General features: G+C 44.1%; 1 long non-coding RNA gene across 1 annotated transcript in view; it reads right to left on the minus strand.

Annotated features, from left to right (window-relative positions):
* Positions 1-3,703: 3,703 nt before the first annotated feature.
* LOC125455321 (uncharacterized) overlaps positions 3,704-19,160 on the minus strand; it is a 267,231-nt gene continuing 251,774 nt past the window's right edge. The window contains exon 3 of the long non-coding RNA XR_007248219.2: positions 3,704-3,813. This is a non-coding gene — a long non-coding RNA (uncharacterized LOC125455321). The remainder of the gene's footprint in view (positions 3,814-19,160) is intronic.

The raw sequence follows: 19,160 nt of genomic DNA on the forward strand, positions 1-19,160 counted from the left end.
TATTTCCGAGTCATGGAGGAATGTTGCGTCTGCTCACAGAAGCTTGCTGTCGGGTCAGGGGTGTGAGTGTCACTTTTGTTGGGGTGGGTCTTATAGCCTTCAAGGGAACACATGTTTATAACAGTGAAGCTTGACATCGTTTTCTTCAGTTCCCTTTGCACCATTGAACCTCTGGTTCAGTTTGCAGGCCAGAACAGGATGGATTTCTATAGGTTTACATTGGAGGCCACACTTGTATTGCACAAACCTTTAGGACATTCATTTATATTAGATATGATGGGCAGTTACACCATGCTGACTGACTCACACTAACAACCATGTTCCCACTTTGCAAAGTGCTTCCCCCTCCCAGGTGAGACTTGTACACAATCACCATTTTTTGCAATCCTGTACCCAAAGCACATGTGATTACCTAGCAGTGACTGCTGTTCTTCAAGGTATTCTACAAAGCAATGTAAACTGTTCAATGTTCAAAGATTGTGCAAAACCCTAGTAATGTCATTAAATGATACATTTATTTACAAACAGCTTACAAAGGATTGACATCTGTGCATCCAAAATGAATCAAATATTGTTTTGTGCTTCTTTTACTCCAACTACACATGCTTCCATCTGAGCTGCTGGCTGATAGAAGTCTGCTGACTGCTTTGTCACTTTGCTATGGGTGATTTTAGTGGGTCTCCTCTTGCGAATTCTGGCCCACAATCTCCTCAACCAAAATTGATTCAGGCATTTGGATCATGGCAGAGGGCAGTTGGTACGGCGAGGGTACCTATGGAGTTTCTGGAGAAGGTAATCCCTTTGTGTCTGTCTGTCAATCCCCCTCTCTGTCAGTGAAAAAAAGCATCTATTTTGCCTCTTGAGAGAGGTTAGAGGACTTGGAATAAAGTCAATGTCCTTCATCAACTTCTTGCTGAGCCGGTGAGTGAAAACACCAATGGTTCAAGTGATGTAGATAAGGGTCAAGTACAAATTCAACAGGTACTGACTGATCTGCTGGACCTGGCTGTCTATTGTAGCTGTCCCCTGGTCCATGCAGGTAACCAGACAGCTATAACGTCAGACAGATCATGGGGAGACACATCTATATTTCACTCTATGGCCTGTGTTGGGCTTAGCATAGGCCTGTTCTAACTGTCAGTGACCTCACTTCTTTCTCCTCTAGTTGTGGCCAATGACTTCTCAGGTACTTTGCAACCACCAACGCCCCCCCAACCACGTTTCCCGCCATTACCTCTAACAGGAAAGACTCTTCACTGGTGGATTCTGGGGTGGAATGCCTTAATCGTGGTTCTACTGAAGTCCCAGGCTGTTTCTCCTCAGAGGCATGTTCAGTGGGCCTGGAAGAGATGGTCCTAGGGTTTTTGCTTGTCTACCATGGGATGTAGGTGGGATCCAGAGGCTGCAGAGAAAAACATAAATATTTGTTAGTCTCATGAAGTGCCATTCTTACCCAAGGTTTTATTAAGATGAAGCTGAACAGCTGGGAATAGCTGCTTGTAGGAGTTCCCATTAGTTGGCTGCAGATATTCAATCTCCTCATCCTTGCATGCCCACTCCCTTCGTTCTCCTGCCTGCTCAGCAGTCTGCTCCTCAACTATCATAGACACCCTGGTTTCTAGCATGTTACCCATACTGCTTACCCCTGCACGTGTGTTCACGTTCTTCTCCTGCAAAAGGTTAGAGGTGATAGGGATATTAATATGAGTATGATTGATTTGCCTGCATCATGAGAAAGCGAATCCCCAGTTCTGAGGGAAGGTCACCAGGCCTATAACATTAACTCTGATTTTTTTCTTCACAGAAGTTACCAGACCTGCTGAGCTTTTCCAGCAATTTCTGTTTTTGCCCCAGAGCTGTGATCAGCTCTGTGTGTGGCCTTTGCATGAAGGATGTGGTAAGGGAGACATTGTGAGTGGGAGGGTTTGGAATAAAAGGTGGTTGAGTATTGTGAAAGAGCTGGAGATGATGGAAATCAATAAAATTTTATATGATGTATATGTCTGATGTTCATGTGTGGTACTCTCCTCAAAGCCAAGTTTTACGCTGTTGTTCTTCTCCCACACAGCCTTCAGTATGAAGCTATGTGATGTGTAGTTTCCCTGATCTTTTGAAAGGTCAGTGCATGAGTCTTTGAGTGTTGGAGCTCCTTTTCTGCTTTAAATGTGACCCCTAGCAGGCAGTGAGTTAGGAAGTGATGCAAATACAACATGGTTAAATGCTATGAAGTTTTATTCTTTTATGGGCATCGTTGGCAATGTTGGCAAAGCTCATCTCTGATTGTCCTTGAAGTGAGAGGCTTTCCATACCATTTAAGAGGTAAGATTCAATCACAATACTGCGGGTGTGAAGACACTCATAGGCAGACAAAGTAAGGCAACACTTTCCTACCCTAAAGGACAATTAGTGAAGCAGTCGGGTTTTTGCAGTGATCAATGACGGCTTCATGGTAACCAATACTGAGGCTAGCTTACAATTCTAAACTTATTAACTGAACTTAATTTCTGCCAGCTGGCACGGTTATATTTGGAACCATGTCTCCAAATCATTAGTCCGGCCCTCTGTACTCAAGGTCCCTATCATTATGCCACTTGCTCCTTGGTAAGAATGATAGACTTTGACTGCACATGAAGAATGAGGCAGAGATGCCTGGCAATCTTATCACATGCATCCAGGCTACCATGGTGATTTGGAGCTGCCTTCTATTTGCATCCTTTTGAAAGAGGATTTCCACTCATTTTAGCAAACCCTCTCCAGCAGCTCGCTCAAGCAGACATCACGGAGCCAAGGCACTCCTTTTTGCCAACGTATGACATAGGTGAGTCAGGTAATGATCAAATGTTACTGGGCTACAGTGAACAAAGTACTGACCAAGAGCCTACTAAATATGGTGTCCAGAGGTTGGAGACCTGAAGGCCACATTGGAGGAGCAAAACGCTTCTGCCTGCCTGACCTTTGGTGTTTTACCTACCTACGCGCATGTAATAACCTTAAAAAATGCAATTGTAAGATAAAACTGGGCTCACCTCCTACTCTTGAGGTCACCTTCACAGTTGGCCTCTGAAAAGAAAATTACAGCCAGGACTTTGCCACAAGGAAGTCTGAAATCCCTTGGAAACACCCATGGAATCAGCCACATCGAGGCTTCTGTACGGTCCTGATATGCAGCTCTGGTCTGCAGCTGTAAACACTATCTGTCCATATAAATCTCTAGGCCAATATCTGAGCTAATCCCATTTATGTTGTACTTAGTGAAGGATCCAGTGTCAGAGTTTTTGTGTTTTGGATCAGATGATAAACCATTGTGCATAACACAATCCATTCAAAAGGATATGAATGTCAAAAATATCATTTTGCATATGCAAATTATGCTTGCACTGTTGTCTCCCTCGAAGAGAACTTATCATGAATGTTGTATAAATCTCTAGTTTTTGCAATGTGTTCAGATAACCAGAAATCTAGTAACGTAAATGATTTTGAGCTTGATATAAAATTATTCTCAATGTACTAGTTGCAACTTTATTGTCCACTAGAGATTGTCCTGTATTAGAGCATACTCAGTGACAGCAATTCTTATACAATGCCGAAAACAGAAATATACAGCAATCCAACATTCGAAAGAATAGACATATTCGACTGGAAACATAACTCTGTTACTCTCTTCACAGATGCTGTCAGACCTGACGAGATTCAGCACTTTTTCCTGTTTTTATTTCAGATCTTCAGCATCTGAAATATCTTGCTTTTCTCTTTATGTGAAGCATTCCTCTGATCAGAAGAATTATTCTCAAAAAAGTTGGTTCTTGTGGAGTTCTGGAAAAAAAAGGAAACATATCTGACTTTTATTTATGGTAAGGTACACAATTTGTTTATTAGTAAGATTCTGCAATTCTTTCTGATGTTTGTTGCATTCTTCATCAAGGGTTGAGACACTGCTGAAATGGTTGGGATTTCATCATCAGAGTGGTTTCCAGGAGCTCCCATCTGGGAGATGGGGAAGGTGGCCAATTAAGGACAGGTCTTTGCATTACCACTGAACGTGATGGCCATTGCTGAGGCAGCAAGAAGAACTCAAGACCTCAAATGGAGGCGTTTGCTGAATGATGATCAATATGTTTAATTGTAAATGAGTCAAGGAGCAAGACTTAGAGAATGGAGAGGAAACTCCTTTAGTGATAACATTGGGTCAGGAACATTTACAACACTGCTATCTCAACTCTACTTGTTCTAATTTTGTTGCAGGGTAAGGGTCTTGGTGAAGTGAAGGGTATTGTTATCTGGAGTACGGCCCATTTCCACCCCCAGAAACAGTACAGAGGCACCCACAGGAGCTGACAGGTCGGGTGATATACTATGGGAAAGACATCCCTCATGCTGCATCCATGCCAGCTCAAGCTGCCATCCACCTCCACACTGCTCCTCCATACCATCCATGGCCACCACAGTCCCTCTACACACATCCAAATCCCTTCAGAGCAACTATATCCATTTAGTTTTAACTCATGCTGACATGGGATCCCCTAGCCACCACTCTTTGCCGTTACACATTCCATGTCAACTTATCTCAGTTCCCCCAGATGTGTACTATCCACCAGATACACTGCAGAAATTCGCCAAGGATCCTTCGATGGCACCTTCCAAATTCACGACCACTTCAATCGAGAAGAACAAGGGCAGCAAAAACATGCGAATACTATCACCTCAAGTTCTCCTACAAGGCATTAACAATCCTGACTTGGAAATATAGCACGTTTCCTTCAGTGTTACTGGTGAAAATCCTGGAACTCCCTCCCTAAGAACATTATGGGTCAATCTACAGCTTTTGGATTGCAACAGTCCAAGATGGTAGCTCACCATCATTTTCTCAATGAAATCTGGGGAGGGGCAATAAATACTGGCCAGGCAGCAACTCCCACATCCCACAAGTGACTGTAGTAAGAAGTGCAGATCTCGGGAACCAAACTGAGATGAAAGGAAATAAACTTTAATTATATTATACATGTAAAGACCTAATTGTTCAAAAATAATTTGATACAATTAATTTCCTTCAAGTAAAATAAACCAGCCCCACTTCAAAATCTTTATAAACCACTAAAGCTATCAACCACTATCAAACAAGACCCCTGCTCCCTCCCCTCCCAACTTGCTAGTGATAACAAAATATTGAGTGATCAGACAAGTTTCAGTAATCCCATAATGATAAACCTGAAGTGTATAGCAATAGCCATATATTGAAATTACAAACATTCACAAGAAGTTCTTCTTTTTAATTTAAAGAGCTTAGGAATTTAAAAGCTTCAGCATCTTGACAATTCTGATGGGTTCACTTTTAATGTTCATTCGTGTCTACTTTTAGCCGTCCGAAGTGCACCGAATCTTTCCCACAGGGACTGGACATCTCCTACAGGGTATACCACTCTTCCTAAAGGGGTCTCTGGGCCTATGCAAAAGAATCCCGTATCTCTCCTCAAGGGTACCTTTCCTGCACAAGAAACACCTGCAGCTGTAGACATTTTGCACAAATATCTAAAGACCACGTTGTATGTTTTGCACATCTCAGTCTCAAACATTGTGTGCATCTGAAGGCAGCTGCACTTTTACCTGTGCAATTGCCTAAGCGAATGATGGATGAGCCAAAATCAATCTTCCCCCATTAGACCCAGCAAGGAAAATAGTGGCTGCCGGCTTCAGGAGAGAACTGCATGGAATCTGGGTGCTGTTGATTTTTTGGCTAGATTGGAGAACCTTTCTCTCCCCGCAAAATTCTAGCACTATATTTAATGCAATGCCTGACCTCCAGGACGGTTAGATCTCTGCAGTTAGATCTTACCTATTAGTGAGTAAGAAATTAGCTGCAAACTGTTACATGCTGTAAAGTGCCTCACATTAAAGCACAGGTCACTTGTTTTCAGACTTTGGAAATCAGTAAGATGCCATGAGAAAACAATTGGTAAAACATCTGAAAACAGGAAGATAATAAAATGTGAGGCTGGATAAACACAGCAGGCCAAGCAGCATCTCAGGAGCACAAAAGCTGACGTTTCGGGCCTTTGTGCTCCTGAGATGCTGCTTGGCCTGCTGTGTTCATCCAGCCTCACATTTTATTATCTTGGAATCTCCAGCATCTGCAGTTCCCATTATCTCTGAAAACAGGAAGAGCTGTGGATGCTGTCAATCAGAAACAAAAACAGAAGTTGCTGGAAACTCAGCAGGTCTGGCAGCATCTGTGAAGAAAATATCAGAGTTAATGCTTCTGGTCCAGTGACCCTTATGTTCTGAGACTCTGTATCACTAACTTGCTGTCAAATGCAACAACCTACTGAAAAAGTGTGACCACATGATCTATGAATCGTTTATCCACATTGGGGTACACTTTATATTCCAATTCTGCTTAATGACCTTATCAATGAGACTGGGGATGTCAGGATATTATATGCAAATTCAGAACATATTGTACACAAGTCTGCACTTAAATCCTAGGAAGTTGAATTGTTCATCTATGGGGGGGGGGGGGGCTGCAATATGTCAGAAACATCATCATTTGTAAATTACTTAGCCTTGAAAACTTAAGGAAGATGTTTTGTAACTATTGAGCTTCAGATTGATATATTGTAAGTCCTTGAAAAGTAAACTTGAAAAGCCAAAGTTTTAGCGATTCATAATAACTAGCAATGTCTATGCTGCTCTCTGTTCTGTTTATCGGTAAAATGAATGTTTAAAGCAGCCAAATGATTAATGGATGAAGGATAAGACTATAAGAAATAAGAACAAGTGTACTGAATCTTAACTCCACTTTTCTGCTTACCCCGTAACCTTTAACTTAATTGTGGATTAGAAATCTGTACAATTTAGCCTTGATAATATTCAAGATCCAGTCTATACAAGCTGTCTAGGGAACAGAAGTCCAAATACTAATAATGGTCTGAGAGAAGAGATCCTCCTCTTCTCGGTCTTAAATTCGAACCTCCTTATCTGAGATAGTCTCTCCTAATTCTAGTTTACCCCAGTAAGGGAAATGTCTACCCAGTCAACCGCCTTAGAATTTTATATTTTTAATTAAGATCACTTCTCATTCTTCTAAACTTCCATCAGGAAATCCAGACTGTCTGGTACAATGAAATTGATGAGCTTTGAAGAAAGAGGCCAAGAGGACACTAGGCCCACCCATAATGGTGGCTCAGGGTCAAGCGTCAGCATGCATTATCACCAGAGTTAATCCCCAAGTTGGCAGATGGTGAAGTAGTCACCAATAGAAGTAAAGAGTGTGGCATGATGGCTCAGTGTTTAACACTGCTGCCACACAGCATCAGGGACCTGGGTTCAATTCCACCCTCAGACGACTGTCTGTGCGGAGTTTGCAGGTTCTCCCCGTGTCTGCGTGGGTTTCCTCCAGTTGCTCAGGTTTCGTCCCACTGTCCAAAGATGTGCGAGTTAGATGGATTGGCCATGCTTAATTGCCCATGGTGTTCAGGGATGTGTAGGTTAGTTGCATTAGCCATGGGAATTGTGAGGTTGCAGGGATAGGTGGGATGCACTTTGAAGGGTTGATGTGGACTTATTGGGCTGAATGACCTGTTACAACACCATATGGATTCTATAAAAAGGTGAACAACACTGAGATCTGGATTCCTGCAACTCAGATATCTCCCAGTCCCTGCTTGATGCTTTTCTTCAGCTTCTGTCATAAATTAGTTAGATGAAGAAATTTTATCACTTGAGTTGAAGAAGGCCACAAAGCAACTTGCAATCAGAAAGGTATCCAACATCGACGAAATCTAGCCAAACTACTCATGCTCAGCCCTCTCTATGTCACGCCAATAAGACCTTCTCCTTCTCTGCTGAAAGGTCAGTCCCATTCCACCAGGTATGCGTAACTTTTGAATCATCGTACGACACAAAAACAAAATTGACAGAAAATATTCTAACAACTACAGTAGCACTTGGCATCACAAGGAAGGCTTTTGCTAGAGATACACTTAAAAAAGAACATCGACATGTAGATTGCATGTACCTGGAAGCACAGTGTGCTTTCTGTGCCAGCAAATGAAGGCTGTATATGACCATCTTCACTTTTCAGCTACATGTGAATTGTAGGGTATGAGACCAGCCCTTTTACCTTCATTTCATAGGTCTCAGGCATACAACACCATCAGCAGTACAGGACTCTTCAAGATTTTGATGAAAATTGCTGTCAGCCAAAGGTCTTCAAGCTAATCTGCATTGTCCATGACAACAAGGATGTGCTATACTGTTCGATGGCTCCCCTTCTAACAGTTTAGAATAAAGAATGGAGTGAAATAGAGCAGTGTCCATTCTCTGCTCTGTTTCATCTCTTCTTCTCCATGCTTCTGACCTTCATATACCCTGCAGATAGAAGTTTACTTGCACACTTTGTTAGACGGTAGATTCTACAAGACTGCAAGTGAAGGCAAAGACAAAGGGTGTCCTGATCAAAGAATTCTTGATGCTGATCATGCTACACTCATCACCCACTTGAAAATTTAGCTACAAAGGCAGATGCGCTGTCTCTTCCATGCAGGTAACTTCTTTCCCCTGATTATATACATTAAGAAAGCCAAGTCATAAGACAGTGTGTTGCATCTCCATCACTGATCAACTAAATAACACCGCACTGGAAGATCTTAGCAAATTCCACTCCCTTGGGTCCCGTGACAACCTATCCCTTGATCACAACTTAGTGCATACATAGGGCAAGTAGTTATAACTTCAAGATAACAAAGTGTGAAGCTGGATGAACACAGCAGGCCAAGCAGCATCTCAGGAGCACAAAAACTGACATTTCGGGCCTAGACCCTTCATCAGAGTAACCGTTATCTCTATTTATAACTTCAGTTAGCTTACAAAATGTACAGCAAATAACATCAAGCTAACCCTTATGACAAAACTGATAGATTATAGACCTAAGTTTTCGACATGATTGCAAGACCTTGTTGTTTAGATAAGAAACATAGATAACTTAAAGCTACAAGGGAAAAAAATTGCTTAATAATTTCCATTTTGGCTGTCTGCAGTTGTATTCTGCAAAATCAAGACTGCAGCAATCTTGTCAAAGGCAAAGTTCCAAGTGATTCAGCCACTAATCGACCAGAAATATATCACAGGATGGAAGATGGTTTAATTTCCAAAGAATTTCTGTAAGTGACATAACTAATGCAGAGAAATCTTGTGGTCCTAGTGGATGAATCGCAGAAGGCTAGTTCTTCAGGTACAGTAAACAATCAGGAAAACCAATATAATGTTCTGGTTTATTGGGAGAGGAATTATTTGCAAAAGTAGGGAGGTTTTGCTTCAGTTATATAGGGCATTGGTGAGATGCATCTGAAGAACTGTGTACAATACTGGTTATCATACTTAAGGAAGGACTTTAGTGCGTTGGAGGCAGTGCAAGGAAGGATTATTAAGCTAGTATCTGCAAGGAACAGATTGCCATGTGAATAAAGACTAGGCAGGCTAGGCCTGCGTAAAGAGTCAGAGGTGACTTCATTGTAATACGTAAAATCCTTAAGGGGATGATAGCCTGATCCACTCCTCCATCATTCCCAACACTTCCCCACAACCCCACTGCACTTTCCCAAGTAATCGTGGAAAGCGCAACACCTGCCCTTCCTCCCTCCTCACTATCGGAGGTCCCAAACACACCTTCCAGGTGAAGCAGTGATTTTACTTGCGCTTCACTCAATCTAGTCTATTGTATTCACTGCTCACAATGTGGTGTCCTCTACCCTGGGGAGACGTAATACAGATTAGGTAACCATTGTTATGTTCTGTCCAACCAGATGACCCTGAGCTTCCAGCTGCCTGCCACTTCAACACATCACCACATTGCCTGTTCAACATCTCTGACTCAGACTTGATGTAGTACTCCTGTAAAACTCAGTGCAAGCTGGAAGAACAGCAGCTCATTTCTGCTTGGGGGCTCTGCAGCTCTAAGGACTCAATTTCACTTTCAATAATTTTAGAGCCTGAGCACCTCTTCCCATGTCCTTTCCCTAAACCCCCTACACTAGGCCTTGTCACAACATGGGCTACTCCCACTACCATCTCAATGTCAGCAACTGAAGGCCACCAATAGCAGCTTTTCATTCCTCGAAGCTGACCTTCATCAATCCTTGGTCTATCCAACTGTGTTTCTCTTTTTCTGAACTCCATTTCTACCTATCATTTACTCCATCATCCACTCCATCTTCAGCATATATACAAATCTTTTAGTTACCTCAAGGCAGTGACTGGAAGAAATTCTGGGATTTGCATTTTAGTCAATCAAACCCTTCATCTCCTTTCTAACTGATTAAAGATTTAACAGGGGGAGTCAGCCAGCCATTTTAAGTTTATTCAGTGCATTTACGTCAGTTGTATGATCCTCTGATCTTTTATTGATAAATTTTATGTCTTGATACCTTGTCCCTCACTACACCTGAGGAAGGAGCAATGCTCCAAAAGCAAATGTTTTTAAATAAACCTGTTGGACTACAACCGGATGACATGTGATTGTTGACCTTGTGCAAGCCAGTCCTTCACCAGCAGTTCTAATGATGGTCACTGGTCCTTAAATATTAACTCCACTTTCTCTCTCTATAGATGCTCCCTTACCTGCTGAGTTTTCCAGCAACTTCTGATTTTGTTAGGGTCCGCTTTAAGAATTATTTTTCCTTGTACTAACTCATAACTTACTATATTGAATTAATTTTCACAGCTTACCATTATTGGATTTGAACTTACAACTCGGCTTTTTGTTCTTATTTATTTACATTGAATTCTGTGATAGTCCTGATTTGAAGGGCTGTCTCAGGAAGCTATGCAAGTGATGTGTAGAACAACTCAGGAGAGGAAACACAAGGATATTACATGAGGAAATATAAAGGTATTTTGAATTGTACTTGAAGTTGCTTTTTTCCATTGTTATTTGGAGAAGACCATTATGCTTAGGGGTTCAAGTAAATGATGACCTAGAACATATCTTCCTGGCATATCTACAAATGAGTTTTCCTGCTCAATGTTCTGGTAATGAAAGTGGGTTGATCTCCCCCTTGCCTGTGGTTAAGCCTCTTTGTACTACAATGTTGGGATTCAAACAATAGATAAAGAGAAGGTGATCAACACTGTTGGTGTATATTGTAAACCATGCTTAATCTACTGAGACATTTGAAGCTCTGCTTCTATATCCTATAATGTTCCAATTAGTGTACAGATTTCATTCCATGCATCTGTGTCATGATCTGAAGGTTATTATTATTCAGAATAGATTTGATCTTTAAAGAGTCATCCTTTCACTCTGCAGCCATCTTCAAACATCTCAGATAATTTTCTTTAAAATGTGTGACTGCTGCCTGAGTAACTGGCATAAATCTGCAAGGTAGCTTGTTGTTTGTTACTGGTCAGTTGTGCTTGATGTGTAGAATACTTTTCTGTTCACTATGCTAGTCTATTATGTTAAGGGCCACATGAATATGACCAAAGAACTCTGTGCGTTGAGATATTCATAAGTGGAGTGGAATTAAACAGGTTAGTTTAATTACTACCAGAAGCACCATGTCTAGCTCCAATCAGTGAGACCCACGTACCTATCTTTGATTTTTTTTCTGCCCAAATTTCAGAAAGAGCAGCAAAGGAAATGTTCCAACCCTTTCCTCTTTCCAACAGCATTAGCTGCTGTGTTCTGTAGAGCAGCACAGCTGGAGTTGGGACAAGTTTTTAGGTTGAGGGACTCGTCAGGTCAGGCCAGGGTCAGGGAGCCGATGGGAATCAGAGTTCAGGCTGTCAAGATGGAAAGTGCTGGGGAAACTGTTTATCAGAGTACTTAAGGAAGTGGGTTGAGAAATAGTGGATGCATTGGTGGTCATTTTCCAGGTTTCTAATGATTCTGGAACAATCCCAGCAGATTGGAGGGTGTCAAATATTCAAAAAGGGAGATAGAGAGAAAACAGGGAATTATAGACCAGTAAGCTTAACATCGATACTGGGGAGAATTCTCAAATCCATCATCAAAGACTTCATAGCAAAGCATTTAGAAAGCCATGTCTCCCCTACCTCCTGCTCCCACAACAACCCTTGATAATCCCCCATTGACTCTGAGTACAACAGAATTGCAATGAAAGGTGCTGGCGTACTATAAAGTTCAACAATGAAGTGCAGAAGTATACTATAAATAGATCAGACATGAGCCATGATAACGTGGAGAGGCTAGATCATGCCAGTTGTCATCTATTTTCTGTTCAATATGTGTTAGAATGAAAAATGAAGTGAGATTGGGTAGAAATAAAGGTGATAATGAGCGATAATCCCCATTAATAGGCTTCTGACTGCTCTCTTGCAAGATCCACATTTCAATGTCCGGGACTTGTTTGGAAATGTAACTTTTTGGTCTCGATATCAAGTAAGGCCACATTTGTCACAAATGAGATTGTCACAAATTCCTCGCCATGTTGTTCACAGTCTAGGAATATTCCACTCACGGCCTCCAAAGAGGTGATTGCAACTTCTAAATTGGGACAATTGAGATTACGGACCTCAATTCGCTTAGAATAATAGACAACCAAGATTAGACGAAGAACCTGTTTAAACACAAATTAGGTCAATCCCACGGCTTTGCTGTGGCCTCAGTGGAAAGAAGGAGGCCACAAGATGTTATATCTGCTTCTGCCTGTGAATAGTGCATTTGGAAATCACCTCCTTGAGGGAATATAAGAGACCAGGCCATTGTGCAGGTTGCTGTGTCCTGGCCTGCCACATGAAAATATCTTCTGGAGAGCACCCAGGCCGAGATCCCATGGGATTGTTAATTGCTCGTGTCCGCCAAAATGTGCAGATGTGATGCAAATTATCAAAATGCTGCCACAGAATCGAGTTGGTGGAGGCATTCTCCCCAGGCCATCACAGCAGAATGTGTGAATCGGCATACTTTCTTCATCATGTAGTTCAGCCTTAAAATTCCTGCAATATCTTTTTTGTGGGAGGCACATGTGAGCGTTCAAGAATACAAAGGCCTCAATGTCTTCAACAAACCTTTGGCCTTCCTTGCATGTGAACAGGGCTCTTTGATAATGTATTAGCAGCATCCTCCTGATTCCCCTCTAGATATTCAGTAACTGTATTATACCTTCAACTGCATCAAAATCTTTGGATCCTAGGAGCCATCTTTCAACCTCTTTTGTGTTTAAAAAGATTGCCAGTGGCTAATAGTAATTCTCAATTTTAATCAGTAGGCTTAGACTGTAATTGGAGAATTACTTTGCACACCCAAGTCACTGTGAGCACTTTTTTCTCATTGAATGCATGTCTGTACTGTGAGTCAGTGAGGATGCTGAATGTGTAGTAGATGGATCATCTGTAAATCAGCACAATGAACCTAAACTGAGGCTGCTGTCGGACCTTTCGATGATGGCATGCGCCATTATTATCGCTGGAAGATCAGGATCATAGCATGCAAGAATCTCAAATGATATATAGCTGGTGTTTGCAAATGACTGTTTCAGGTATTTGTCCTTTGTCTTTGATGAGTGCTGTTGAGGTTCAGTCCAATACCATGTCTGATCTTGCTTCCAGAGCCACCTCAGAGGCTCATTAATTTGGTCTCATTGAGGTAAGAGTTTTCCTACCTGGTTCACCATTCCTATAAAGCATTGAAGTTTTGTAACATTCCTGGGTGGTGGAAAAGTCTGGATGGCTTCCATCTGTTGATTGTCTGCAGGAAGGCCATGATCTCAGTTGGCTGAACAATGTGGCACAAACATTGAAACAGAGGGTCAGCTCACCACCCTATATCTCCCTCAGGACTCCTCACTCAGCCATTATGTTGGACTTTGGCGGATGCTTCAATGGGAATATCATCCATGTGGCATATGATGCAGCTCAGCGGTTAGCAGTGCTGCCTCACAGGACCAAGGACCCTGGTTGTACTCCACCTTCGGGCGACTGTCTGTGTGGAGTTTGCACATTCTCCCCGTGTCTGTGTGGGTTTCTTCCAGATGGTCCAGTTTCATCAAACAGTCCAAAGATGTGCCAGTCAGGTGGATTGGCCATGCTAAATTGCCCGTAGTGTTCAGGGATGTGTATTTTAGGTGGGTTAAAAGGGGTTGAGTCTGGGTGGGATGCTCCAAGGGTCATTGTGGACTTGTTGGGCTGAAGGTCCTGTTTCCATCATGTGGGGTTTCTATGATTGTTAATGATGACACAGGCACACAAACGGTGGTGAGACAACCTCTATTTGACCTTGAGAACATGAGTAGACCCAGAGAGTTCAACAGTGGACATTCTTTGACCTTATATCAGTTGGGTATAAGTTGGTATAAGGTTAGGTGGATTGGCCATGCTTAATTTCCCACAGTGTCTAGGGCGAATAGGGTAGGGGGTGGGTCTTTTTGGGATGCTCTTCAGAGGGTCAGTGTGGACTCAATGGACCAAATGTCCTGCTTCCACACTGTACAGATTCCATGAAATGATGCTTTCCAGTATGTTGAATTTCATTTGTTGGAAAATCTCAGTTATGACGTAGTGGGGAAGTGAAGATGATTAAACACTAATGCCTATAAGGGTGTTATGGATGTGCTCAGCAGTTTGGAATAATTTTGCACCAACCCTCAGAGCATCCCATCCAGACCCATCCCCTAAAACTCACCTAATCTACACACCCCTGCACATTACATGCAAATTAGCACAGCTAGGCTGCATATCTTTGGACTGTGGGAGGAAATCCAAGCAGACGCAGGGAGAACATGCAAACTCCACACAGACAGTCGCCCGAGGGTGGAATTGAACTTGGGTCCCCGGTGCTGTGAGGCTGCAGTGCTAACCACTGAGCCACCGTGCCGCCCATTCAACAGTATACAGCATCCTTGTAAAGGAAGAAGGAGGAACAGAAGGGCTGGGGAATTCAAGGCTGGAGGGGAGACAAAGACAGAGGCAAGGTAGCATCTCCAGTTGTATGGGGGTGTGGGCAGGTGAATGCAGTGCACGGCTGACGGCATAGGAGGTTCCGGGAGTGGGAGGGTTAACGGCAGTGACCTTTATCTTAATCTCCGGCACGGTGGCTCAGTGGTTAGCACTGCAGCCTCACAGCACCAGGGACCCAGGTTCAATTCCAGCCTCGGGTAACTGTGTGTGCGGAGTTTGCACATTCTCCCCGTGTCTGCGTGGGTTTCCTCTGGGTGCTCCAGTTTCCTCCCACAGTCCAGAGATGTGCAGGCTAGGTGGACAGGCCATGGTACATTGCCCGTAGTGTTCAGGGATGTGTGGATTATAGGGGTCTGGGTCTGGATAAGATGTTTCAAGGGGCGGTGTGGACTTGTTGGGCCGAAGGACCTGTTTCCACACTGTAGGCAATATAATCTAATCTTAATCCACAGCAGGGAGTGCAAAGGACCAGGAAGGTTATCATAAAGGTGTAATGTTGGGGCACAGGAGGCCAGTTGGAGGTTAAATCTAATGTGACAGGTGTTGATATGGGAGAAATGGGTGGAAATACGCTATCAGCATAGAGAAAGATAAAAGAAGACATAGAGATTCTGGGTGTACCTGAGAAGCAGGCAAGATCCAATACTGCTGTTGTCCACCTTGAATTGTGTTTGCTGCCATCACTTTCTTGTCTGTAGATGTGAAGAGCTAGCTGAAAATGACTGGGGTCAGATTCAATTTCTTGGGCAAAAGCATGGGCTCCACCTTTGCTAACACTGGGATTTTGAAAGAATAATTACATGAAAAGGCCATGAGAAAACCAACTACAGTTCATCACCAAGATAATAAAATGTGAGGCTGGATGAACACAGCAGGCCCAGCAGCATCCCAGGAGCACAAAAGCTGACGTTTTGGGCCTAGACCCTTCATCAGAGAGGGGGAAGGGGTGAGGGTTCTGGAATAAATAGGGAGAGAGGGGGAGGCGGACCGAAGATGGAGAGAAAAGAAGATAGGTGGAGAGGAGAGTATAGGTGGGGAGGTAGGCAGCGGATAGGTCAGTCCAGGGAAGACGGACAGGTCAAGGAGGTGGGATGAGGTTAGTAGGTAGGAGATGGAGGTGCAGCTTGGGGTGGGAGGAAGGGATGGGTGAGAGGAAGAACAGGTTAGGGAGGCAGAGACAGGTTGGACTGGTTTTGGGATGCAGTGGGTGGAGGGGAAGAGCTGTGCTGGTTGTGTGGTGCAGTTGGGGGAGGGGACGAACTGGGCTGGATTTGGGATGCGGTGGGGGAAGGGAAGATTTTGAAGCTGGTGAAATCCACATTGATACCATTGGGCTGCAGGGTTCCCAAGCAGAATATGAGTTGCTGTTCCTGCAACCTTTGGGTGGCATCATTGTGGCACTGCAGGATGCCCATGATGGACATATCATCTAAAGAATGGGAGGGGGAGTGGAAATGGTTTGTGACTGGGAGGTGCAGTTGTTTATTGCGAACCGAGTGGAGGTGTTCTGCAAAGCGCCTCCGCTTGGTTTCCCCAATGTAGAGGAACCCACACCGGGTACAGTGGATGCAGTATACCACATTGGCAGATGTGCAGGTGAACCTCTCCTTAATATGGAAAGTCATCTTGGGGCCTGGGATAGGGGTGAGGGAGGAGGTGTGGGGGCAAGTGTAGCATTTCCTGCAGTTGTAGGGGAAGGTGCCAGGTGTACTGGGGTTGGAGGGGAGTGTGGAGCGAACAAGGGGGTCACGGAGAGAGTGGTCTCTCCGGGAAGCACTTCCTACAGACTAAGGAGGTGGCCATTGGCACCCACATGGGCCCCAGCTATGCCTGCCTCTTTGTAGGTTACGTCAAACAGTCCCTCTTCCGCACCTACACAGGCCCCAAACCCCACCTCTTCCTCCGTTACATTGATGACTGTATCGGCGCTGCCTCTTGCTCCCCAGAGGAGCTCGAACAGTTCATCTACTTCACCAACACCTTCCACCCCAACCTTCAGTTCACCTGGGCCATCTCCAGCACATCCCTCACCTTCCTGGACCTCTCAGTCTCCATCTCAGGCAACCAGCTTGCAACTGATGTTCATTTCAAGCCCACCGACTCCCACAGCTACCTAGAATACACCTCCTCCCACCCACCCTCCTGCAAAAATTCCATCCCCTATTCCCAATTCCTCCGCCTCCGCCGCATCTGCTCCCACGATGAGGCATTCCACTCCCACACACCCCAGATGTCCAAGTTCTTCAAAGACCGCAACCTTCCCCCCATAGTGGTCGAGAACGCCCTTGACCGTGTCTCCCGCATTTCCCGCAACACATCCCTCACACCTTGCCCCCGCCACAACCGCCCAAAGAGGATCCCCCTCGTTCTCACACACCACCCCACCAACCTCCGGATACAACGCATCATCCTCCGACACTTCCACCATCTACAATCCGACCCCACCACCCAAGACATTTTTCTATCCCCACCCTTGTCTGCTTTCCGGAGAGACCACTCTCTCCATGACTCCCTTGTTTGCTCCACACTGCCCTCCAACCCCACCATACCCGGCACCTTCCCCTGCAACCGCAGGAAATGCTACACTTGCCCCCACACCTCCTCCCTCACCCCTATCCCAGGCCCCAAGATGACTTTCCATATTAAGGAGAGGTTCACCTGCACATCTGCCAATGTGGTATACTGCATCAACTGTACCCGGTGTGGGTTCCTCTACACTGGGGAAACCAAGCGGAGGCGCTTTGCAGAACACCTCCGCTCGGTTCGCAATAAACAGCTGCACCTCCCAGTCGCAAACCATTTCCACTCCCCCTCCCATTCTTTAGATGACATGTCCACCATGGGCCTCCTGCAGTGCCACAATGATGCCACCCGAAGGTTGCAGGAACAGCAAATCATCTTCCGCTTGGGAACCCTGCAGCCCAATGGTATCAATGTGGACTTCATCAGCTTCAAAATCTCCCCTTCCCCCACCGCATCCCAAAACTAGCCCAGTTCGTCCCCTCCTACCACTGCATCCCAAAACCAGTCCAGCCTGTCTCTGCCTCCCTAACCTGTTCTTCCTCTCACCCATCCCTTCCTCCCACCCCAAGCCGCACCTCCATTTCCTACCTACTAACCTCATCCCACCTCCTTGACCTGTCCGTCTTCCCTGGACTGACCTATCCCCTCCCTACCTCCCCACCTATACTCTCTCCACCTATCTTCTTTTCTCTCCATCTTCGGTCCGCCTCCCCATCTCTCCCTATTTATTCCAGAACCCTCACCCCATCCCCCTCTCTGATGAAGGGTCTAGGTCCGAAACGTCAGCTTTTGTGCTCCTGGGATGCTGCTGGGCCTGCTGTGTTCATCCAGCCTCACATTTTATTATCTTGGATTCTCCAGCATCTGCAGTTCCCATTATCACTGATACAGTTCATCACCAGTTTGCTGTGCATGTAGTGTGAAGGTGGTTCGGAGTCAGATGCTGTTCAAAAGTAATTGGCACCACGCTGTTGGTGCTTTCAAACTGAACACTGGCATCTCCATTATGCAGAAGTCAGCAGCAATGACATTTAGTAAGACCAGAGTCAACCAAAAACAAAACGTTATCATGAAACTCCCAAAGGTGCATCTGTCATGTAATGCTGTGGTCCGTACTGAATGCAGTGAGAAGTTGAATGGTTGGTTGAGTCTGGGATGGGAAGGGGTGTCAGAACAGCAAAACTCTCACTTTTGATGTATTTGCTGGTAAGATTGGGGAGTAAACATTTGCAGGCTTTAGTGAACATAACCATACACAAAAAATGTTAAGAGCACATATCTCAGAAGACACATGTCCCAGTTCCATATGATCGAATATCACATTGACACAGTGCCTTGTGCACAAGCTCAGCAGCTATTCTAATGGGAAATGTGTAGTTATCTCTTTACTCCACAATGAAGACGAGAACTGGCAACCTAATTCAAGTAAAATCAAGATACTTTGCTTTGTGAGTGTGATGAAACCTACAGAATGCTCTAAAATTGCTGTCCAAATGCAATGAGACTTTGGGATTTTAATATTGCTGTAAATCAGACAGGCTTCTGCTATGAAAGAAACTGAAACAATTGCCATCCTCACAATCAGGTACACTGTTTCATAAAGGCATATCTTCTACTTAATTAGATGCCAAAATTATGAAGCATAATAAACTATTGTCAACTTATTGTTCAAATAATTAAATCAAATATTTAAAAAGCAAGAATATCTATTTTACATACATGCCGTA

This window comes from Stegostoma tigrinum, chromosome 10 (genome assembly GCF_030684315.1).
Source record: "Stegostoma tigrinum isolate sSteTig4 chromosome 10, sSteTig4.hap1, whole genome shotgun sequence".
In the NCBI taxonomy this organism is placed as follows: Eukaryota; Metazoa; Chordata; class Chondrichthyes; order Orectolobiformes; family Stegostomatidae; genus Stegostoma; species Stegostoma tigrinum.